Here is a 25,921-nt window from a genome sequence, read left to right on the forward strand (position 1 = left end):
CTGGCTGAACCCCACACATGAGAGCAATCCCTGGCAAGATCACTACAGATTAACCTGCCTGCAGTTGATTCAAGATGTGTGAACATGAATAGTTATTTTTGTACACTACTGAGGTTTTGTGGTTGTTTATTACAGTGCTACTGCAACAATAGGTAACTGATACAGTCTCTCATTCTTCTCCAGGTACATTAAATGATCACTTCATAAGGCTATTATTCTACTTTATTGACAGCTTTGACTGCATAATGGCTTTAGGTCTAACTCTCATGAATAATCATTTTCACAATGCCTTTTTCTTTAGTCCCTATAAGAATTGATTTAGGCCCTCATTCACATTGAGTTCTTTTAACCATGCTTTAGCCTTCACTAAAGCCAGACTCTAGAATCAAGCAGTATTTGGTTTAAGTTCTGGCTTTGCTTTTTAACAACTATAATCTTAGGAAGATTATACTTGTCAAGCTTCAAACTCCTCTTTTGTAAAATGGGAATAAACTGTTGTGAGAACTAAATGAGATATGTGAAGCTTTTAGCATAGTGCCTTTGCTTTCCCTCATTGGTAAGTCTTAGCCACAAGAGAAAAGATTATATTTAGTTCTTATTGTTATCACACTTGGAGATGAAGTACTGCACGTAAGTCATCAAATTGGATGGAAGGGATGAGATGAACCACGTTTACAACCACAGTTTTTATTTCTGCCTATTGTTTGTTGCATCTTTCTCAGGGAAGAATCGTTTTATGAGAACTAGTAACTTTATGAATAAAAGCAAAGGGGTCAAGACTCCTTAGTTTGTTTATGGCTAATGTTTACATATTCCCAGGAGGGCAGCATTTCAGGTTACTTTACTAAGTCAACAAAGTTTGGAGTAGCTGATTCTAGTGTTCTGCTGAAGCCAGCCTGTACCTGTTGGTGAGTCAACTGTTGAATTTTCAGGATTTTTCTTTAGCTGGATGTTCTATTTACTTGTTATTAAAAATTAAATTAATAAATTCACAGTGAAATAAGTTACATTAAAAACAAAGGTAGCAAATACTCAAAACTCATCACTTCCTAGTTATTTTACCACATTTTACTACTGTCTATGCTCTTCAGGTTATTTATCAATATATCAATTCCATCTGGGTGGTAGAAATATTATACAGTGGTATGGTATGATACATCTTTTCCCAACTCTGAGTTAGTGACACCACATTGATCCATTGAAACTGCCCATGGTGGCAGTATATACAGCTGAGAATCAGCAAATTCTACAGACCAGGGTTTTGTCTTGGCAAGTCAGTTGACCACCGCATACCAGCACACCACTGGGTGGTCGGCTGACCTAAGCAGACATTGTTGGTTTTGCACTTGTTTAAAAGGATATTTTCCCCTGCCTACTTTTGCCATGATATGATATTAGGAAGTTGCCTATAGCTGTCATTATTCTTGCAAGGAAAAGTTTTCTTCTTCACTAATATACTGATAAGTCAAACAAACTTTAGAAAAAGCCATCAGAATTAACTTCAGAATGTGGTCCTTGCCATTCTTAGCTACCTCATGGTCTGGCAAGGAGTAGAGTGAGAAAAGCATAGCCAACATGAGGCAACCTTGGAAACCCGGGGCAAATATTTTCTGAGGATTCTTTCATTAATCTGATTTCTTGGCTGACTGTGGTGTGTGGAAGGAGTAGGAGCTTGAAAGGCAGGAGATGAGTGTTCCAAGCCCTGTTCAGCTGCTGCTCCCTCTGTGGCCTTATTCCTGTCACTTTCACTCTTCTGGGGCCTCAGGTGTACTCCTCCAGAAAATGAGGGCATTGTGGTGGATAATGTATGAGATCTTATTTAGCTCTCAGATTTCCTGATATTCAGGTCATACGGGGGAAATAAAAAGGAGCATCTCTGAAAGACTCTCCATTTCCTCTCCTCCAATCTCCTTATGAATCTTTGGTGACAAGGTCCATTTTAGAGCCATGTGACCAGCTGAGTCACGTCTTTCAAAGGAGGGAATTTAATGTAATGAGAAAGATTTTTCATAGGAAGATTGTCACCCGTGCCTCACTGCTTCTGATTTTGTTACAGGTTATGTGAAGAGCAAACTTCAGCCCTTCACGTCCCAGGATGATTTTTAAAAAGTACAAAAGCTGCACGGAGGGAGATGACCAGAAAAACAGCTTTGTCCACTTTTAGAGGTTGTGGGTCTCTGGAAATACATGCCAGCAGGAGGAAGGAGGGGCAGAGATACGCAATTGGGGTCCTGGATCCTGCTGGTTAAGCAGCTCCTTCGGAACTGGTCAGTGCCGCTCTCCCCAGCTAGTCACTGGCCTCTTCCACTGCCCCACCTCCCTGCTCTGAGGCCAGCAGCCACCTCTGCCTCTACTTGGCTGGGCTGGGCTCCCACCACCGCTGAGCATAGTAGGGGACACTCATCGCCCTGAGTCAGACAAGCAGGAGGGGATGACCTATTAGACCACAGATTCCTTACCACATTCTCACTGGAGTCTGACTCAAGCCCGCAAAAGCAGGACCATCAGATTTTGTGGCCAAGATCCTCTCACCTCCTTGGTTCCCAAACCCTCTGGGTGTCCATCCACCCATCCTATGAGCGCTTCTCGTGGTGGGAAACCCCAGAGCCCTGGGAGGATTTCTGGAGAAAGAAGCAGTTTAGGGCAAATGAATTATGCTTTTAAGAACAAGCTGGCACCACACCCTCAGATGAAAATTGTTTCATACTTTGCGAACAATTCCTGACATCTCTGGGCTTTGACCGCTTGTAATTTTGTCTCCAACTAGACTGTAAGTCACTGAGGCCTCTTTGGTTCATACTTCTTCCAGTACCAGTCACAAAGGAGCACTGGTGGGTATTTATGATTTGATAAATGTTTCCCTATGGGGCTCTGCTGCTCCAACTTGTGACGCCACAGGGATGGACATCACCTGTCTGGCAATATGACGGCTCAGTCCCCCACCACTGATGAAATCTGCTCTTCTGTGAACTCACTTGACACAATGAAATGCTTCAGTGGCCAAGATAACTCTTTCTCTATATTTACTTTCATTCTATATTTCTATCTTTCTTTTCTTTTAACATATGATTTTTTTTCAACCTTTTGAACAGTTTTGCACAAACCCATCTAGTTCTCAAAGGCTTCATTACCTAACCTATTGGCTTTGACATGTGGATCAATTTTGAGGGTCTCTCCTAATCTAAGACTGTTTTTTTCCCCTAAATCATTCTTGAATTTGTTTTAATAGTTCTTTTTAAACTGATTCATCAACTCAGATTTAAAAATTGTTATCAGTTAATCTTAGCAGTATTAATAGTCCCTTACCATGGATTTTAAGAGCCAATGCATTGCATTCGTAGAAGTGGAATGAAGAGAAATGAAAACACAAAAACTTGCATATAAATGTTCATGGCAGCACTATTCATGATAGCCAAAGGGTGGAAAACTCCCAGGTGTCTATCAACTGACACACAGATAACTAAAATGGGCTCTATCCATACAATGGAACATTATTCAGCCATAAAAAGGAATGAGTTACTTATCCATGTTACAGCATGGGTGAACCTTGGAAATACTATACAGGCAAAGAAGCCAGACTCAAAGGACACCTATTCCATTTATATGAAGTCCAGATTAAACAAAGTCATAGAGACAGAAAGTAGATTAGTGGTTGCCTAGGGGTTGGAGAGATGGGTTGAAGAGAATGAGGACTTATTCTTTAAGGGGTATGGGATTTCTTTTGGGGGTGATGGAAAGGTTCTAAAATTGACCATGATGATGGTTGCCCAAATGGGACAAAATGAATGGTATGTGAACTATATCTCAACAAATCTATTACAATAAAAATTAAAGAAGAGCCAGTCTACCAAACCTCTTATTTTTATTTCACAAATTATCTTTTCCATTATGTATTTACCATCAATAAAATATCTTGTTCCTGAGTAATTAAGAAAAAATATAGTAGCAATCATCTTACTAAGAAACAATAGTATAATAACATCAACAACGATGACAACATGCTTTGTTTAAATGGAATAGCTTTTTATGTGGATCAACGAGGAAGCATTATTTAGTTGACTAGGTAGGCAACAGCTACTATTGATTGCCTTTTACAAATTATCGGCATATGTGAAAATCAAAGTACTTTTAATGCCTCCAGGGACCTGGGGGACCTGCTTTTTGTTTCTTCTATGCATCACCTCCCCCAACTCATCCTCCTCAGTCAGTGGCCTCTGGCTTGCTCTCTCTGTACACGCCTGGCACGCTGCTCCCACTTCAGCCTCTGCTCTGGCTGTTCTCTCTGCCTGGAACTCTCCTCCCATGTACATGAGCATGGCTTCACTCTCACTAATTCAAGTTTCACCCAGAAGTCAACTTCCCACTGAGGTCTCCCCGACCACCCAGGTGTATCCGTCAAACATACTAAATAGCTTACTTATTCATTATGTTTACATTTCCTTGTGGATCTCCTCTTTCAGAATATAAGTTCTATGAGGTCAGGGATATTTGACTATTGTATTCTCTGATACACCCCTGGCATTTATCACAGTGCCTGGAATATGGTAGATGTTCAATGAATACCTGTTGAATGGAGGGATGGGAATAGATGCTAGTAGTCCAGTTTGAGGTATGCTGTCTGTGCTTTGTTACTTAATTTATCAATCAGTACATCTCTATCTTTATACATCCTTCTAACTTGGGATTAAATAACCATGACAAACCAAACCAAACAAATTGGAAAACTGTCAAAATGTATCTTTGAAAAGTAAAGAATCAGTCATTTAAAATGAAATTAATCTATGAGGAGAAATATACAATATAAAAAAATCTGGACTACATGTTAATTATTATTCTGGTAAAAAATATTTGATAGATCACTTTACTAAGTTAATACCATATATTAATTCAGTCAGCCAAACAAATATTAATTGACCATCTTCTGTGTGCTGGGCACATGGTGGCAGTAATATAATGGTGGCTCTCATGTTGCAGTGAAAGACCAGCACAAAGCATCTAAACAAGGACATATAATGCCAATGGGTACTGACAACTCTAAAGAGAAACCAGTAGGGTAAGGGATAAAGAATTAAAGGGGTGCTGGGTTGGTCAAAAAAGACCTGTTTGAGGTGCTGACATTTGCACAAAGACTTGAGTAAAGTGAGGAGGAGACTCATGCACATCAGAGTGCCCCAGACAGAGGGACCAGCTGATGCAAAATCCCACAACTGGAAAATGTGGGCATGTTTGAAGAAAAGCAAGGAGTGAAGAAGAAAGGTCTAGGAAATGATTTTAGATTGGTCTCCAGGAATCAAGTCATCAGAGAGCCTTGCAGACCATGGTGAGGACTCAACAGCTGTCATTTTAGGGCAAGAGAGCCTCTGTCAGGTTGAACTGACATGATCACTTCTCCATTGAGTGACATGATCTGATCTGAGAATATAAGTAAAAACAAAAGGATGCAGGCTATATGAAAACCAGAGGGAAATCTGGGACTAGACTCAATTTGGGAATCAGCAATGGACCACAAGAAAAAAGAGCTAAGTTGAATCTCCTCTGCCTTGTAAAGATCAGACCTTATAGAACTTTGCCCTCATCCTGGGAGCTTCCTGTATGATGGGTAAGCTGGCATGTGTCCAGAGGAGCAAACAGGACAGTCAGGAACTGTGTTGTGGTGAGTTCCATCTCCTCAAAGGCAGGATCCAAAGATGTCATGGGATAGATTCCTGTTCAGGATGGAAAGTAAGGATGCTTTACTTGTTCTCCAAAGTTACATAAAAGAAGAGGTCTTAACTAAGTTTGCTCCTCTCCTAGATTGGATTTCCCCAAAGCAGTCCCTGTGACATCAATTCAATGGTAAATAGTTTAGGAGGAAAGTAAAAGAAATACAGATGTGGGAGAGGAAAAGTGAGACAGGGAAAGGAAGGTAGCCCATAAAGGGTTTTTTGCTGAATCAGATACTGCTGTGAGCAACTGGAACTTAGTTCTGCTGGGGACTGCCGGGAAATGGTGTGAAACAAGGGAACTGGGGTATGTATACACCGATTACTATCTGACATTCATTGAAAGTTACTTCCAGTGGATGTTAATTCCCTTTCACTTCTTGCCCATCATGTGGCTGGATATGGGGGCCAGAGAAAGCCCTTAGGCAAAGAGAAAGTTGGGCTGCTGTGCCCTGAAGGAGTAGGGGTAAGGGGTATGGATAGGGTTCCCTCAGAATCTGCTGCAACCACCCCTCAGGACTACTGTTATTCATGTAGGCTGCATATGTGCTCCCTGGGGTTTTGCAATCAGCCTCTCATCGCTTCTGGCCTCTCCAATCCCAGATTCTGTGACACGGACAGCACAGGAGGAGTATGTGCTCCTCAGAGCCTAATCCTGCAGACAATTCCTTTGGTAGAATTCACAGTCTCTGCAGAGCACATAGTATTAATGGCCATGAGAACTTAAGGCAAGCCCATCACAGATCAGTGATAACACCCTAAGACTTTCTTTGAAGAACTGGATCATAGGAAAGCAAGACTTTTAGAGTTCAAAGTTAGGTTATCTTTTGTTTGTGACTATATCTGTGGGAAGAAACTTATGAGGCCAGTGGCATCTTTCCTGGATACCAGGAGCCAACATTTTTCTCTATTTCTGTCCCCATTAAATACTATGTCTAGGGCACATGTGTTCTAAGTGATTTAACAAAAGGCACTCTCTCATTGGCAGGCAATGCAAATATAAGATTAGCTTAAAGCATTTTCCTTTTGAGCTGAAATTTTGATTTGAGGCCAGCATTATCTGGGAGAAGATTATGTATGACTGAGTTTTAGTTAGATGCTGAAATGAAATGAGTGGGTGTGTGTGTATGTGTGCATGTGTGTGTGTGCGTACGCACAGGAGCCCAAAGTGGGCTCACACACTTGCATGGAAATGGTGACCCGGTTCTAACTCTAGTGGGACAAGCAAGGCTGTTGTAAGGCAGGAATGACTTCATCAGGAACTCAGGAAATCCTCACTCAAACTTCCAAATATACAAATAGATTCCTTTTATTCTGCTGTGAATCAAAATGATGCCACGTCCTGTAATGAAGGATGTTGTTGACCAGGTTGAATGGGAGCCAACGGTGCCTTGCCTTTGTTTCTATGACCGTTGTTCCAAAGTTCAGCATCTTAAGGCTGGGAGTCACCTTATTTGGCAAACACTCAGGAACTCTGTTTCCAGATTTATTTGGGGGTGACAGAATTTTCATTTAATTTTTACCCCAGGGTAGGAGACATGTTAATTGCTTGAGGCCAGATGCACAAATATTTCTGTCCTCTAGGCAGGGTACTGTGCAGCCACATGAATATAGAGAGTACTAGCTTAAAAAAAAAAAATCCTACCATAGTGAAGCTACACTGTCATTGAGCCAAGGATTTTTTTTTAAGTTGTCATCTGCAAATATATGTGGGAGTGGGTCAAAAGATAATGTTGGCTTATTTTTTCTTTCTTGCAGAAAACCATAGGCAACCATTAGTCTTTCTAAATATTAACTTCTCAAACCAACCAGGTAACTTGCTCCTGGGGATGGTAGGGTGAAACGGTCTGTTGACCAGGCACATGGGGATGAAGGGTAGCTGTAGCACCTTGAGGGCAGTGATATAAACACTTCTGAAATCAACAAGTGGACTCCCTAGGAGACACAAAGGTCTGAGTCCCCTCAAGCCAGCTGTACAGGGCCCATGTGGGATATCCTCCTTTGGATTTCAGAAGAGGGCACGCTGCCCAATTTTCCCAGCTGCAGGAAAGAAGAAATCACCCTAAGTACTGAGTTAATGCCTGAACTTGCAGTGTCTTCTGTCCCGCCTTCTGGTCCACCCCCATCAAATTCTATCTTTGTTTTAGGCCATGACTCATGACCCATCCCCACCCGTCAGTCAGCTGTGACTCATAGCAGAAGCCAGATAAACTGAGCGTGGAACAGCAGTGTGGGAGAGCTGCCGTGTTTTTCCTTTTTTCGCCTAATGAGAAAAGTTAGGTCAAATGGTCAGGTGGTGGGAATCTTCTTTGAGAGTTTTTGTTTTGTCTTTGTGTGTTTAATTTAGGGAAATTCCTTCATTGGATGAGGGATCTGGCTGGGTGTTCCCTTTTAAGGTAACTCAGTGATACTGTGGTTCAAGCTTTGACCATTGGCAATCATCTACCTTTGACTGATTGTGCAAATGGCCTACTTTTTTTTTTTTACTGCTCCCAGCATCCTTGTCCTTGGTAATGGGAATTTAAAGCTACTTCCATTAAAGAGTGGAGTCTCTTTTACCCACTTCTTGAATTTGGGTTTGGACATGTGACTTACTTGGTCCAATAGAAAGCTGCAGAAGTGATAATGTGCCAATTTAGGATCTAGGCCTCAAGAGCCCATAAATTCTCTGGTCGTCTCTTTTACTCCACTGCTTTTCTGTGATAACAAGCCCAGGGTAACCTGCTGGAAGATGATGATCATATGCAGTAGAGCCAAGTCATTTAGGCCAATGCTATCCTAGACCAGCCAGATCCTAGGCCACCTGCCAGTTGGCTACAGACAAACGAGTGAGCCCAGCTGAAATGAACCAACTATGGTCCAGGTTAACAGAACTGCTCAGCTTACCTGTAGCTTCATGAGAAAAGCAAAAACAAAAAACAAAATTGCTGTATTAAGCCACTAAGATTTGTGGTAGTTTGTTACTTTGGCAGTAGATAACTGAAATGCTACCGTTGTGTGTTTTAACTCTATGCACTGACATTTTTAGATTAAAAGAACTCATGCCCTATGTATTTCAGGAGACCATACTTCTGAATCTTGAGTCCTCTCAGTGATCAAAATATTGTTGCTAAAGTCCCTCCAAAGTTGGAGAAAGTTAAGCTCTTAAAGCATGTCATATGAATTTATTAAGAAGAAAATTTACCTCTATTCTTCTGTGCATAGGTTATCAAACCAAGATGCAATAAGTGCCAGACCCACTGTATTACTTTGCTAGAGCTGTAAAATACAAAGTATCACAACCTGGGTGGCTTAAACAGCAGAAAGTCATATTCTCACAATTCTGGAGGCTGAAAATTCAAGACCAAGGTGTCAGCAGGGTTGATTTCTTCCGAAACCCCTCCTCTTAGTCCTCACGTGGTCTTCCCTGTGTGTGTATCCGTGTCCTGATTTCCTCTTCTTATAAAGACCAGTCATAATGGATCAGGGCCCACCTGAGTGACCTCATTTTAACTTCATTACCTCTTTAAAGACCATATCTCCAAATGCAGTCCCATTCTGAGATCCTGGGGATAAGGACTTATACAGATGAAGTTGGAGGGACACAATTCAGTCAGAAGACTCATTCACATGCTGCCTGTTGTTCAATTCCTAAAACACAGCTCTGATTATATGACTACCTTGCTCAAAATCTTTCTATGGTTCTGAATTGTATGTAAGGATGGAATAAAGATTCATTGTTCCCCACACTGACCTTTCCAATTCCTCCATTATCTTTTTTTTTTTTTTTTTTTTTTTTGGCTGCTCCACATGGCCTGTAGGATCTTAGTTCCTCGACCAGGGATCAAACCCAGGCCCTTGGCAGTGAGAGTGCTGAGTCCTAACCACTGGACCACCAGGGAATTCCCAATTTTTCCATTATCTTAATCCAATATCCATGCATGATTATTTGCTATCTTTATTTCTAGTTATTCAAACCACCATGACTGACACATATTTGCCCCCTTAGTCTACTTTCAGTTCCCTAAACACACACACACACACACACACACACACACACACACAGTTCTATCTCTGTAAATCTTATTCAGCTCTCCCCTATGTCTGGGATGGCTTTGCCCACAGCCTTGCTTGTCAAAATCCTTTCAAATCCTATAACCTCCAAAAATTCTTCCAGTTTCATACTCCAATCAGATTGAATCTCTTCCAAGAAATCTGGCATTGCATGACACCTCTACTATTGTACCTTTTACAATCTTTCTAGGTTATGATTATGTTGATTGTGGTGTGAGCTGCAGTTATAGCTTAGTCACTCTTGCATTTCTTACAGTGGCCACTATGGTGCATTGCATATTGTAGGTACTTGGGATAGAAACTACCATGGTCACCGTTTTCCATGTTACCCTCTCCTTCTTGGGCACACAGCCTCCCTTGCAGCTAAAGTGAGGATATGTGACTGAATTTTTGCCGGTTGGATGTATGCAGAAGTAATGTACAACAAGTCTCCTATGTGTGGATATGCCAGTGAACTTCCTGTTTACTCTCAGAGGTATCTCCTGCCCTTCTCATCTTCCACTGTATATTACAGGACTCATTTTCCCAAGCTGCCTTGCCTTTTGGACTCTTGATAGGTTCAGCCAATGGAAGAAACCAGCTGAAAATGGAAGTTTAGGAGGGAGGGAAAGGGAAGCCGGGATACGTCTCCCTCTCTTTGCTTCCTATGGTGTCTCTGTTATCAGCCACATCTCCTCCATGGCCCCAGGTCCACTGGACATGAGTCTAGCATGGATCTTGCTTCTGTTGGATATTCTAGGTCCTGGACTCTGGGAAATATCCCAGCTCTCAGGTGATAGTTTCCTGATGTTCCTCTGTTTGGTGGCCTTTCTGTCCCTTGTGTGGCATTTGTAAAATAGGAGCCATAATGCCTGCCTCCTAGAACTATTATGAAAGCAAATAAGCTAATATATGCAGAATTCATAACTACGGAACTAGCACCTGATGGAAACCAAATCCTGAGTCTCTCCCATATCACCTAGACATGTATCCTTCTTGGGTCCTCTCCTCCTCAGTCTCTAAAACTCTGCCTGGTCATGTGTTTTTCCTACCTTCAGGCCACTTGTAGCCTGTCTGTCTTGCTGCTTCTGTGTCCTCCCTTCAGCCCTTACTCTGTACAGACCTCCCATGATGTACTTCACTACATCTCTTTTTTCCACTCCATTTTGAGAGAGCACCCTCACCTTCATGGTTTCCATGCTAAACTTTCTTCAAGGAGGACACTCACATGCGCTTCCCTATCTGTCATCTCCCTCTCGAGTTTCCATCCCGTTTCTCCAATTGCCTCCTGGGCCCTCCTTGTTGGTCACCCAGTGCTATTCATGGAAGAAGTGCCAGGTGGGGAAAGGAGAGGTCTAGTCTCCAACCCACCACTGATGCATTTAATAACTAATTTTGGGGGGACTTAGATGTTCCTTTAACAGAGGGCTTTGGGGACAGCTGGTTTCTAACTAATACTCCTTCTAACTCTATTGCTTTGGTTTTACATCAAAACTTAATTCATCATCTCCACTTCCCACTCTTCAATGACTTTTACTCCCAATTTCCTTATATCTGTCAGTATTATATCATTAAGGCTCAAAATGCTAGAAGTCAGATATGAATCAATTACTCTCCTTCTCCACTGTGGCAGTTGAGGAGTTAAGAACTCCACTATTAAGTCCAATTACTTGAGTTCAATTCTTGACTTCAGCACTTATTTATTATGTTACATGGATATCTTTCTTTCTCTAGAACACAGTTTTTCACCTGCATAAAAAAGGTTGAAATGAGGAAAACACTCAGTGCAGTACTTGGCATATAGGAAGCACTCAAATAAATGTTTATCATTATTCATTCATCCAACAAACATTTGTTTGGCAGTGCAGTTACTTCCCTCTTGAAATTTATTTTTACTTACTTTATCTCCTGAAAGTTGATTTTTTTTCTTTTGAAAGAGGCCTAATTTCTCTTAAGTTACAAAACAGCTTGCACACTAAAAAGCTACACAAAATATATAAGGAATTTACACTTTTAGGAATAAAGTATGCAGGTAGGGTGACCATACATCCAATTTTCCAAAAACGGTCCCAGATCATACCTATCATTCTACTTTAATTATAAATAGCATCCCATTTCTGTCAAAAGTGGCCCAAGTTTGGATGATAAATTATGTGGTCCCCTATCTCCTATGTATATGTGAGTTGTTTGGGTCTTGGGCTCTATCACCACAAAGTGCTCCAAGAGTAAAGCTCCCATATTTAAACAACATTGGGTAAAGAGTATTTAAAAATAAATACGATTCTTAACTACTGTGATTTTTCACTCAGTGGCATTTATGTAATATGATTCACTTTATGTTTGATGCTGAACCTTTAATACATTTTATCCTATATGTTTCAATAATAAAGTAGAATCCATCTGATTAGTAGTTTAAAATAATTTTCTAGTTGAAACTCATACAACTGCATTAAAAATAAATACATAGTATTTGCTTTTCTGACTTGGAGATTATGTACATGTAGGTTCTTTCTCACAAAATATGCTATCCTTAATTTTTGTATAAAGGTTAATTGTATCTCATAAGGAAGAAATGAAAGCTTCATATCAGAAGAGAGGTTCTTTATAGTGTTTAACTTCCAAGAACCACTGTACAGGGAGATCAGCTCAGTGCTTTGTGACCGCCTAGAGGGGTGGGATAGGGAGGGTGGGAGGGAGATGCAGGAGGGAGGAGATATGGGGATATATGTACATGTATAGCTGATTGACTTGTTTATAAAGCAGACAATAATACACCATTGTAAAGCAATTATACTCCAATAAAGATGTTAAAAAATAATAAATAAATAAATAAATAAAACACACCCAACACACCTGAAAAAAAAAAAAAAAAGAACCACTGTAAATAAAGTCGTCCTCAGTAGAGGCTGTAATGTTTTCCTTGTTCTTGTTTTTGCTTATGTTTGTATACATTAACACCCTATCCAATTAGTATGTCTGGAGCAATTCATTCCAGGTCAAATGTGGAACAAAACTTCCAACTCACTTCTATTCACAGCTGGGGCAGCCCTTGAAATTGCCAAGGGAAATTCTGGGGACTCCAGGGTCATACTGGAGGGTGACATCAGTCCATTTCCTCGGATTCCCTTGCTCAGAGTCTTTAACTAAATAACATACTGGAAGTTTAAATGAGGGGTCCTGCACTCCGTGTGATTTGAGGGAATCAAATATTTTTAATTCAGTAAAAAAATTCAAGTTAATTCAAAACAACAAACATTTTGCCCCAAGTCTTATTCAATATGCCACAGAGGTCATAAGTACGATTGAAATGTGAATTTGTTCATACAAAACAGCATCTTCCCCCAACCCCCCCTCAAAATGTATAAAACCATGGTTTCCTCCATACGGAAGAGCTATGGGGATTACAGTGGTTTGGCAAATACACTCTCCATTAATTGCCACTTACATCAGTTAACAAAACCAAGTGATCAGATAGATGAGAGCACTGGGGGTCTACCTCAGCCTAGGGCCTTATTGTCATGTTGAAATGGAAACCCATGAAACACACATAACTAGTCCCTCACTTGCATATGCTTAATTAAAATATAGATGTTGAGGCTCTTCCCACAGAAATTTTGTTTTAGGGGATCTGGAGTGGTTCCTAGAAACTCACATCATTCAAACACTCCAAGGGATTCGGGCAGGGACTCAAATCTCCATCAAGATGAAATCCATCCTGCCTCTCAAGAAATGAAGACCCCTGAGGGGGTAGGTTGGAACCCAGAAGCATTCAGAGCACAGAGCGAGGAGGCACACCATATATACACACATGCACACAATTTATGAGAAAAGTATTAAAATCATTTTGGACAAGGAAGACTGTGGATGAATATTAGTACTTTGATTCCTGTTGGATTCCTTTAGTTTGATACTACTAGGCTAACCCATCCAATCATCCATCTTTCCATCCACCCATCAATTATTTACTAAGTACCACCTACATGCCAGTCTCCGTTATAGGCCCTAGGGTTAATTATGCTCCGGTAAATGATTTGGTTGAAGTCCTTCTCATTTTTTACCTAATCATTTTAACTCTAATGCAGTATGTTGAGATTTGATTGGAAACTGAAATATTCAGATGTGCTATAATAAACTGGTTTTATTGCACTTCATAATGGATACTTGGTTCTCCTTTTACAGCAGACCTGGACTCTAGTGCCAAAAGTAGGATTTAGTGTCTGCATACTTCAAGTTAAAGAATACTTGGTAGGCTTCCTATTGCTGCTGTCCCCATGTACCCACCCCTCTTTTAATTGCTAATTGATGGCATGAAATACGAATATGTTCATTCAAGTTTTAAGGCTTTGATCTTTATTAGGCATATCATCTAGTTTTTATTTATACTTAATCTTTTTTATAACCCTACCACTATCTCCCACCCCCCACCTACCCCTGGTCCCACCCCGAATGGCTCATGTCCATCTCTTACACAATATAATATATAAAATGCTGAGCTAGCACCCAGTAAACACTCCTACTGAGTCAAATGTCAAGTACAGGCAGGGAACCTAGGGAATAGAGTAAGTGACTGAGGGGTGCTGTGATAGAGGAACAGGATGAGGAAACATTGTACCATTGTTGCTGCAGCTGGCAGGCTGATACAGACAGTGAAAGTGCTGGAAGGTAAACCAGCCACCCTGCAGGTGGCTCCCCTCGCCTCCCCAAATCCACTCTCCACCTTTCTTCGCCTGCTCTGTACCACAGGAGGCTGACCCACATGGACTATGCGAGTGGGTTTTGTCTTCATTTGGGCTTTCCCAGAAGCAGACACCGAGATAGGGATCGTAGTGCAAATAATTGATTTGGGTGGTGATCCCAGGATGTGGGGAAGAGAGACAGGGAAGGGAATGAACCTAATGGTGGGCATGTTATCAAGGAAGTTTTCATTGCAGGCAACTGGCACTGGGTCCTGGGGGGGCTCTGGGAGATGGTGCAGAGTGAAGAAACGGGGTATTTATTCACTGACTCCTGCCAGCCCTCCTGCAGTTTAGGGCTGCTTTGGGGAACATCCACTTTCCAGTACGTTTGCCATGCATGTGGGCCATGCGTGCGCCCCTGCCAAGATGCCCTCAGGCCAAATGTCTTAGGAGCAGAAAGCCTTCCACATATACTCGGGTGCCAGCGGGATATGGTCAGGGCTGCTACTTAGCTTGGGTAACGGGTGGCAGCAGCAGGAGATTCAGACAGTGGGAGGGGAGTGAGGTTCAAGGGTTGTGCTCTGAGTGTTCACCCTTTCCCCCCACCACACCCCTTCCTCCGCCTGCTTTGGCTGCGCCCCCTGCTAAAGTCCGCAGCTTGTGTCAGGTTTCCAGAACCTGCTCCCTCACTTTGCCCCTCAGTCCTACCAAGGTAACCGCTTCGGGATGTCACAGACCCCTTCTTGCTTTTCCAAAATCATGCTTGCAACTGTATAAAAGCCCCCTTATTAAACAGTTCTCCACTAACCCAGTAAAACATACCTTTTGTTATCTGATATAAAATATACTTTTAGATCTGGAGTCCTCTCTCACTAATCCTTCACAGAAACTCAATCGTTAGCACGTTTCTGCTTTTGCAGGTGTAAGAACCTGACAGGTAAGTTGTCCAGTGCTCTGAGGGCTAGGATGTAAACGAAGCAAGATGGAAGGTCAGTTTTGCTGATGACAAGCCCACGTTCTCAAAACTATGTGATCCAGCCTTGTTTTTAATAACAAGTGTTATTGATGCTGGGTTTCTGGCTCAGTGCTAAGCCCATTGTCCAGCCCTTGGCCAGGTCCCCCTGAACCGGGGGGTGGGAGTGAGGGATGCAGTGCAGGGGAATGTAGAGCAGCGTGTGGTCAGGCAGGCCCAACTGGCCAGGTGACGCCCCGCCAGATGGTCTCCCGCCCCAGAGGCCACTATTGAAAACCTGAAAGGGACAAAACGCCTGTGGAATCCTCCTCCGAGAGGGACCAGATGCTCCTTAGGAAACCTGTTCATGCTGCAGCATCGGGCGACGGACGAACAAAGCAAGGAAGGAGGAGCTGCCCTGACTTGTCTTAGAATAAAATAAATGCCTACCGCCTCTTTCCCCCCATTTGTGGTTATTCCTAGGTTAAAATGACCCCATCAAAAGATAAGTATTAAAAACAGACTCTGAGAAATCAAGTCCCCATATCGACGTTCAGGCTTTCCAAGGAGAAATATCTGAAAGGGAAGTTAACCAGAGGAGTCTCCCCGCTGTTGCAGGGCCTGGGTGGGGAGCTTTTTCCACTGCTAGTATTTCTGTTGGCAAAGAGTACACACTGTTGGAGCATACCCCCCAGGCCTTAAGTGGGTGCAGTGGGTCGTGCGGGACGGAGCCTTAGCAAATGGGGCTGGAGCGCGGTTCTGTCTAATGTGACCCCAGGGTGCCCGCTGGGATCTGTGAACAGGCCCAGGGCTGCGGGAGGGCCCTCCGCCCGCCTTTGTTCCGCCCGGCTCCAGCCTGCAGCAGCTGATCTGGTTATTATGCTCCTGAAAAGAATTTCTAGGTGGCCACAGTGACCATAAGGAACCGAGAAACCACGAGGGCTGAAAGCCACGAAGAACAACACATGGGCTGCTCAGCGCTAATCCCGCCCATAATTAGAGGATCCCTTTCAGCCCTGTGGTGCCCGTCGAAATCTGAACTAAGGCAGAGAGGAGCCCTCTGAGGTCTGTAGCCCACTGACCAAATGTGCCGTCATCAGCATAATTCGCTCATTTTGTGGGGACTTGATGTTTTAAAAAGAAAGTCAGAAGGCTATCTGAAGGGAAGTTTTGGGGGCAAAACCAGACCGCATTTAAGGTTTAATTAAACTTGCCTTAGTTTTCTCAGCTTTCCCCCACTAACCCATTCTTAAAATCCTGTGCACTTTAATGGAAATTTAGTCTGTGCGGGTCTGATTTGTTTACTTTAGATTCATCAAAACGCTGTTTTGTAAGAACGATTCCATATCCAACAAGATTTACATAACTTTCTCTTGGGCTGTATTTCTAAGAAATAAAAACTGATGTTTGGGTCCTAAATTAACAGGTTTGCCTCTTCTGAGACCTGACATGGCTTCAGCTGTGCAGTTGTGTTTTTCTCATCTTTCCACTCTCCCCGACCCCATCCCAGGCATCTCCAGGTCTGCACTGCAATAAAGATGATCTGTGTCCTGTCTCCAGAATTTAACCTGTGAGGGTACCCAGGAAGAGCCACCACCACCATGTTCTGTGATGTCACCTTCTATTTTAATTTGTCACAAACTGCCTGCTGGCTGAGTGCAGGAAAATGCATATCTGGTCACAAAGGTGCTAATCAACTTTGGTTATTGGCTACACTATCACATAAACTTTAAGAAAGAGGTCATAAATAACTTTTGAAAGTGATATGAATCCATCTCTGTTTTAAACTTATTTAAAAGTACACATGTTGCAATTAAATTATGAGGGAGATGAAGGTAAGGTTGTGAATCTTTATAACACTTTTGACTTTTTTTCCAACTCTATTATCTTTTTGATTCCCCTAACAACATTACGAGATAGATAAAGGTAGATTTTATTAGTTCCCCCTTAACAGTTGAGGAAACCGAGGCCCGGATGTTTCATTGCCACACAAAAGATTCAGGATCCTAACCTTGGTCTTTGTATCTTATTTGTTCTTATTTCATTAGAGCAGATCACAGGCAGGGGAAGAGGACCTTAACTTAGGGACTTGCTTATCCAAATTTCAGTAAGATATCTGTTCACATCTGGTTCAGCAGTTAAGGAGAAGACAGAAAGAAGTCTAAAGGCTAGCAGCTTTGGGTAAAATTCCTGCTTGCCATGAGATCTTGGTGAATAAAAATATGAAGATGTAATTTCACTTGTGACCCTACAGGATCTTTCCAATAAGACTGTCACAAATCCCTTTGGCGGCTAGGAATAAGAAGGGGGAAATGTAAATTACTGTCCCCCTAGAAGACTGTAGTATCAACTTGAATTAATCTCTCAAGCACATATTGCAAATACAGAAAACCTGGTGAGGAGATATGAACACAGGCCTCACAAATCATACCTTTGGCACCAAAGGATGCAAATATAAGCCTGGAATTTGGAAGGATGGATAGAGGGATTGTAAATTTTAATTAAAGTTTCTTAGTTTGAAGCAAATATATAATGTTACTAGCTAGCAAACAGGCTACTTTTGGAGCCAATTTTGAATACCTATTCAATGTTTCATTCTGATTGAGAACAAATTGGTGTTTCAGCAGGAATATAAGCCTGAATCAGAAGCAGCATATAATAAAATAGATAAACAACAAGGTCCTACTGTATAGCACAGGGAACTATGTTCAATATCTTGTAATAAACCATAATGGAAAAGAATATAAAAAAGAATATATATGTATCCTGAATCACTTTGCCGTACACCAGAAACTAACACAACACTGTAAATCAACTATACCTCAGTTAAAAAAAAAAAAAAAGTAGCACATAAGTAGCCAATCTGCATCCTGTCCATAATCCCAAGTCAAAAAGAAACTTTGAATAAGATACATTTACCACATATGACCCTCCAAAATGTTCCCATGAATGGCAAAAGATTTGCACACATTTAAATTAGATTTCACACAATCTGTCAAATGACAGAGTATTAAAGGGGATTAGCCTAATTAAACGAGATTGTGAGAATGCCTCTGAGAGAGGCAAAGTGCAGATATCTTCCAAGTAGGATCAGAGGAAAGGCTTCCAGAATCTATTATGCCTCTTTCCCGGCTCTCAGGCTGCCCCGTTACCCTCGGTCACAGCAGCACACTTGTGTATGCAGTGACATCTAGTGACAAAGAAAGTAAAACCAGCCCCAGGGACACTTTCCTCACCTGAGTGTCCCCACAAAAATGACCCTGTCCTGGTCACCACAGATTTGTGCACTTGGTCACCACAGATTTGTGCACAGTGGTGTGTGTTACAAAACAGATACACCAGTTTCTGCACCAAATACATTCAGAGAGGTAATAAAAAGAAGGCATCAGAATACAAACAGGCATTTAAAACACACTTCTTCCTGTCGGACCACTCAGTGAAAACTGGTGTTCATGCTGCAGATGCAGAGTTAGTGTGGAATGTTCTGAAGGATGATTGGTATCTTCCAAGATACCATTATGGTGAATAGAACATGTTATCTGATATTCATATTCAAACGTTTAGTATATATAAACAAGTGACACAGGCAAGATGAAGATTTAACTAAATTTCAAATTAATCTTAATCTAGGTGAAACTCATTCTAGATTAACTGGGGTAATCCACAATAAAATATTTCCTATTTTATTTTGCCTGATTTTAGGAGTTCAAGCAAAATTATATATATAATATATGTATATACAATATTATATGTATCCACAACGTTCTCTGTATAAGAAGGAAACAAGGACTTGAGGTCTTGTCCTGGTAGAACTATTAGAAAGTGAAACCAGAGCTGTCTACTGCCTTCCCTCAGCCACACCATTGCTGGTAAATTCTGTCTCGATCAGGACCAGCGTCTATAAGTCCCAGGCACCTGACCTTACAGGAGGCAATGATGGTGCATCCCACCATCCCATTCCCCTGGAGGCCTTGTCACTTTACAGCTACCCGGGACCTCCACTGGGGCCCTGGGGTCTGAATTTTCAACAAACACCCAGATGATTTTTATACAATTATACTCCAGTCTACACATGCCAGTGAAAAAGAGAAAATTCCACTGGAGACATGGAATGGGTTCAAACTTTGTAAAGATAATTTAAAGTCATAAAAGTTGCCTGGGACTGGGTCCATAAAAGTCAATATCATGAACCAGACTGTCCACTTTTTACTACAACATTTAAAAAAAATAATTGTGTACTTGCCAGAATTCTTCTCAAGTGAATTACCAAATGGCTGAGGGAAATAGCTAGTTTCTTTTCTTTCTTTCCTTCGTTCCTCCTTCCCTCCCTCCCTTCCTTCCTTCCTCTCTTTCTTCTCTCTTTCTCTCTCCCTTTCCTTTCTTTCTTTCTTTCCCCTTCCTTCCTTCCTTCTTCTCTTCCTCCCTTCTTCCCTTCCTCTCTCTCTCTCTCTCTCTGTCTCTCTCTCTGTCTCTCTCTCTTTCTCTCTTTCTTGTTATTCTCATTTCTCTGTGTGGGACTCTCTTTTCTTGCCCCTGTGGGAAAATAAGCTCTATTAAGCAAATACACTTTTTAAGTGAATCAGGCTTACAGTTATATTTTTTTAAATACTAGTGATAAAAAAAATATACTAGTGATACAGCATGGCTGGGGCCTGAAAAAGGTATTCTCCGTTCCTCTGAATTGCTGATTATGAATTAAATGCTTGTAAAGTGAATAATCATTGATATAGCAAAGGACCCTGCTATTTAATGGCTCCCCATAGTAAATCCTGTAGTCAACTTTTACAGAGATAATAATCAGCTAATTATTTTGTGATGAAGTGGGATATTAATATTTATATTAGGTTATTTAAAGTTGGCATATTGTGTGGATGCTTATGATAGAAGCAAATGTTTCTGTTGGCTATAAACATTCATTTACATGCTTGCAATGTAGATTCTAGTGCTAACTGCTATTGTCCAGATTTAGATTTTTTTTTGAAGATTTTTTTTCCTCGCTTGTTTTGGTTTACAACTGTCTTTTCCTTTGAAGTTCTGAATGTGCACTAATTTTGCCAGATTCTGTTTTAAGGTTTGCAGATATTATTTAATCTATATTAAATCGATTAATTTAATGATACAATAGATTATAATTTAATCCATTAAGTGCAATACAATGAGGAAGTTACTGTTACCATACCCATTTTATAGATGAGGAAACTAAAGTACGGAGAAGTTAAGTAACTTACCTATAGTGCATAACTAGTAGTTAGAATTGTTAGGATTCAAACCTAGACAGTGTGATTTCATGGTCCATGCTCTTAACCATTTTTCTATCATGCCTCTTTACTTTTAATGTATAACTTGAATTCCTTAAGTCTTAGTTTCTTCATCAGCAAAGCAGGATAAAGATATCTTTTTCTAAGGGTTGCTTCAAGTTTTAAATGAGGATATATATTTGAAAACTTCAAAACAGTATACAACTCTTGGTTTAACACATCACTCTATTTCTTCCATTTGTTTGTACAAGCATATTAATTGAACACTTTCAACACAACAGATGGAATAAGATTGAATTATTGCTCTCAAAAGCATATTGTTTATTCTAGAGATAGATCAGTAAATAACTAAAACTACTACAGAGTGATAAACTTTCTAGCAGAAAGATGGGAGAAAGGCTTGCTGACTTGGGTCCCAGGCCGTCATTGAATCTAGGCATGAGAATTTTCTGCTGCTTGGCTATGAACTAGGGATACCTCTATGACAACAACAGTAGTTTAAATTAATGTAACTAGTACCAGAGAGGGTATATTTAGAAGCTTAAAATAGCTCTACCCAAATTACGCAAGTTGAGGTACCAGCCTCTGTTAAATTGCCCACAAGCAAGATTGATCCTGAACTTGGTGGAGAGCCACACCAAGCCAATGACAAGTGACAAACGCAAGGGCAGACAGGGGCGCCATCTTGAATTGGCTTCTTTGACATTCTGATTGATTTTTTTTTTCAAAATGTGAATATTTTTCTTTAGTATCATTTGTATCTTAGATATGACAACCAAAGCTCTTTCACACAAAAACATTTAAAGAGCATTATAATATTTCTTGTGTCTTTAATTCAATAAACATGATAAACCTCAAATTACCCATGCACTTTTAATACTCTTTCCGGTTTTAAAAAGCTGCTGAACAAATTGTGTCACTCCTAAACTTTGTAAGTTTCCACGCCTAAAATGGCAAGCATCTACTCTTCAGAATGGGACTTAGGGTCTCACTTAAGCCATGGATGGATGCCATGATCTGTGGGGAGAGAATTTGAAGCCTTTATTTAAATACTTGATGATACCCTTCCCTGTTAGGAGGCCGGGGGAAGAAAAGATTGCAATCAGGCCTTTGTTGTGACACAAGTACATCCCTCCTTGAAATGCATGCTTCCATTTGCGTCTGAGGTGTATATATAGACCAGGTTGTGCATGTCATGATATTCCATTTGAAAAGAACAGAGCAATCTGATATTTTGCTTTCTGTTGATTATTTTATCTTTCAGTGGCTTTTAGAAGAGCCAAGGTGTTTTAGGCTTTAGGTGTTTCCCTTGAACCCATCTGAATCTTGGGGCTCAACTGTACTGGGCAGAATCAAGAAAGAAAATGGTGTGAAATAAAAAAGTACGAGATGATATATAAGTCCGCTAACGCATGAAATAGGTGAATAAATTAGGTAGAATTTCAGAAGCTAGATCTCTTTTACAAGAACATAAGGAAACAGGGAGAGGTCCTTTCCTGCTCACCAGGGCTTTCTTTCCATTGGAGTTGTGTCTGCAATACTAAGAACTCCTTACAAAGGGAAAAACTAAAGCTAGGTTATGGTATAATTTCTAGTTCATTGGGATTTGGGGGAACTAAAATCATTTAAATCTAATGTTTTGATATATACTAAAAAACAGAGAAATCACTACTAAACCATTCATCATATACTTAATTTTTACATATATTTTATTATTTTAATTATAAAAACATTTTAGAATTTTTTCCAAATACATATCTTTGTTTATATATATAAACATATTTATATGTTTTAATATATATTTTGTATATGTATGTATAATGTTTGTATATAATATATAAATATAAATAATATAAAGTACATATATATAAAGTACATACATATATATAAAATTTGTCTGGGGCTTCCCTGGTGGCGCAGTGGTTGAGAATCCACCTGCCAATGCAGGGGACACGGGTTCGTGCCCCGGTCCGGGAAGATCCCACATGCCGCGGAGCGGCTAGGCCCGTGAGCCATGGCCGCTGAGCCTGCACATCCGGAGCCTGTGCTCCGCAACAGGAGAGACCACAACAATGAGAGGCCCGTGTACTGCAAAAAAAAAAAAAAAAAAAAAAAAAATTTGTCTGTACATTGCTAAAAATGTTCCTAAACAGTTAAGAGTTACATAGGAATAAAAATGTACCTGCCTCTATCAACAAAGATATGTATTTGGAAAAATTCTGAATAGGTTTTAATAATTAAAGTAAAATAGATTTAAAATTATTTAGTCATACAATGAATGTTTTGTTAATAATTTCTCTTTGGATTCTTTTTTTTTTTTTTTTTTTTTTTTTTTTTTTTGGCGGTACGTGGGCCTCTCACTGTTGTGGCCTCTCCCGTTGTGGAGCACAGGCTCCGGATGTGCAGGCTCAGTGGCCATGGCTCACGGGCCCAGCCGCTCTGCAGCATGTGGGATCTTCCTGGACTGGGGCATGAAGCCGTGTCCCCTGCAGCGGCAGGCGGACTCTCAACCACTGTGCCACCAGGGAAGCCCTCTCTTTGGTTTCTTATCACCTGATATGACCATTCTTTTGAAGGGCAAAGAAATCTGTGGATTAACTCTGAAATTAGAAAATTGCTAAGATACCACAATACAGAAGTGAGTTAGTCACAGACTGAATGATCATCTCAAACCTCAAATTATTCTGAGGGTTTAGAGTCTTTACTTTTATACCACGCACATGGCATATGATGTTTATTGGTGTTACTCTGAATGACTTTATCTTTTTTAAAAAAAATACATTCTTGCTCTGAGGGAATGTGGATTACTAATACATTTCCTATGCACCGCTCACACGACTATTACATCTTTCTAAACCATCCTATTGAATAGGAAGCATTCTGGAGCTCAGAATCAGCTTATTTAATAGAATTGCTAGAATATTTGCTTCCACTGAACATTTTTCAACTTAATGCCTTAGAAGAAAAATATTTTTCATGATCTAGCAATTCCACTCCTGGGTATATATCCAAAAAAAATGAAAACACTAATTCGAAAAGTTATATGCACCTTAATGTCCATAGCAGCATTATTTACCACAGCCAAGATATGGAAGCAACCTAAGTGTCCGTCAACAGATGAATGGATAAAGAAGAAATGGAATATATACACAATGGAATTTTACTCAGCCATAAAAAAGAATGAAATTTTGCCATTTTCAATGACATGGATGGACCAGGAGGGTATTATGCTTAGTGAAGTAAGTCAGAAAGAGAAAGACAAATACTCTATGTTTTCATTTTATACGTGGAATCTAAAAAACAAAACAGGCAAATGAATATAACAAAACAGAAACAGACTCACAGATACAGAGAACAAATCAGTGAGGATAGGGATTGGGGGAAGGGCAAAACAGGGGAAGGGAATTAAGAGGTACAAACTACTTGGTACAAAATAAATAAGATACAAGTATGTAATGTACAGCACAGGAAATATAACCATATTTTATAATATCTTTAAATGGAGTATAATCCATAAATATAGTGAATCACTATATTGTACCCCTGAAACTATTATAACATTGTAAATCAACTATACTTCAATTTTAAAAAATTCTCACCAAAAAAAGATTAATATATGAGGTGATGGATGAGTTAATTAACTAGATGGTGGAAATCTTTTCACAATGTATATGTATATAAAATCACCATGAAGTACACTTTCAATATCTTACAATTTTATTTCTCAATTATATATAAATAAAACTAAAAAAAAAGAGAAAAAGAAAGATATTTTTCACTTTCTGCAGAATAACAAATGTGATTTTACTTTTATTTGACTGTGTTTAGCCTGAATAAAACTGGTGTGGGTGGTTCTCTATCAACCATCAGATGAATTGAGGGTAATAAAATTACTCCTCTCATAATAAAAAAAAAAGTGCATGTGTAAAGAGAAAAAGGTAATTAGGGACTATGAAAGGTAATTTCAAAAAATGATACCAATAATGAATTGCTGAGAAAAGCATTTTCATGTTTGTATGGTAGATGCCTACTGACCTGAGCTTTGGAGAGTAAATATTACCTAAAAGCCACAATCAAATGGCTAAGGATGCTTAGGTGACTGCCTTTTAAGATTTTAAAGCCCAAAATGAAATAATTGGTTTTTTAAAGAATCCGGTATGTTGCTCAACCAAATAGAAATCCAGGCCAAATTCTTACTTCTGGGTTTTCTTGGAAATAACTTAAAGCAGAAGACAGATAACACTGATCGTTGCCCCTTGTCCCATTATTCAAGTAAAAGGAGGTAATGTGAACAGGAAGAGCAGCCTTGAAGGGTAGAGGAAGATGTAAGCATCTGTGAAAGGGTGTGGCATGGAGAGTGGGGGTGGAGCAGCAGGTACTCACCTCTACAGTCTCAGCAGATACCTGGCTGGTGCTCAAACTGGTTCAGAAATGTCAACTCTTAATAGTCCCTCAATGGGGTTTCTCTGACTGCCTTTGTGAACTTAGTCATGCACTTGAGAAGTAACTGGACAAAACCTTGGAGAATGTCTATGCTTAGCAGACTACATATATGTACACAGAGAAACACCCATGTCGCCATGTCCCTTATTACTACACCTACAGGGTTGTTTATATTTGTATGTCTTACTGATGTAGAATTAAATTGAACACTAGGAAATGGTGAGTAAAGACCTTTCACTACATTAATGTTGCCATATATGAAGATGGGGTGGAAGTATTACACAGGTTGAAGAGAGATGGGATATTTGTATCTACATGTCTGGTATAAAATAAGGGAATGAGAATGATCCAGCAATGCCACTCCTGGGCATATACCCAGACAAAAATATAATTTGAAAAGATACATGTACCCCTATGTTCATAGCAGCACTATTTACAATAGCTAAGACGTGGAAACAGCCTAAATGACAATCAACAGAGGAATGGATAAAGAAGATGTGGTACGTATATACGTATACAATTGAATATTACTTAGCCATAAAAAAAGACTGAGATAATGCCATTTGCAGCAAGATGGATGAACCTAAAGATTATCATATTGAGTGAAGTACATCAGAAAGAGAAAGACAAATACCATATGATATCATTTACATGTAGGATTTAAAATATGACACAAATGAACACATCTATGAAACAGAAACAAACTCACAGACATAGAGAACAAACTGTGGTTGCAAGGGGGAGAGGATTGGGGGAGGGATGGAGTGAGAGGTTGGGCTTAGCAGATGTAAGCATGTATATATAGAACAGATAAACAACAAGGTCCTACTGTATAGCACAAGGAACTATATTTAATAT

Source organism: Mesoplodon mirus, assembly GCF_964341445.2.
Source record: "Mesoplodon mirus genome assembly, chromosome: 15".
Lineage (NCBI taxonomy): Eukaryota > Metazoa > Chordata > Mammalia > Artiodactyla > Ziphiidae > Mesoplodon > Mesoplodon mirus.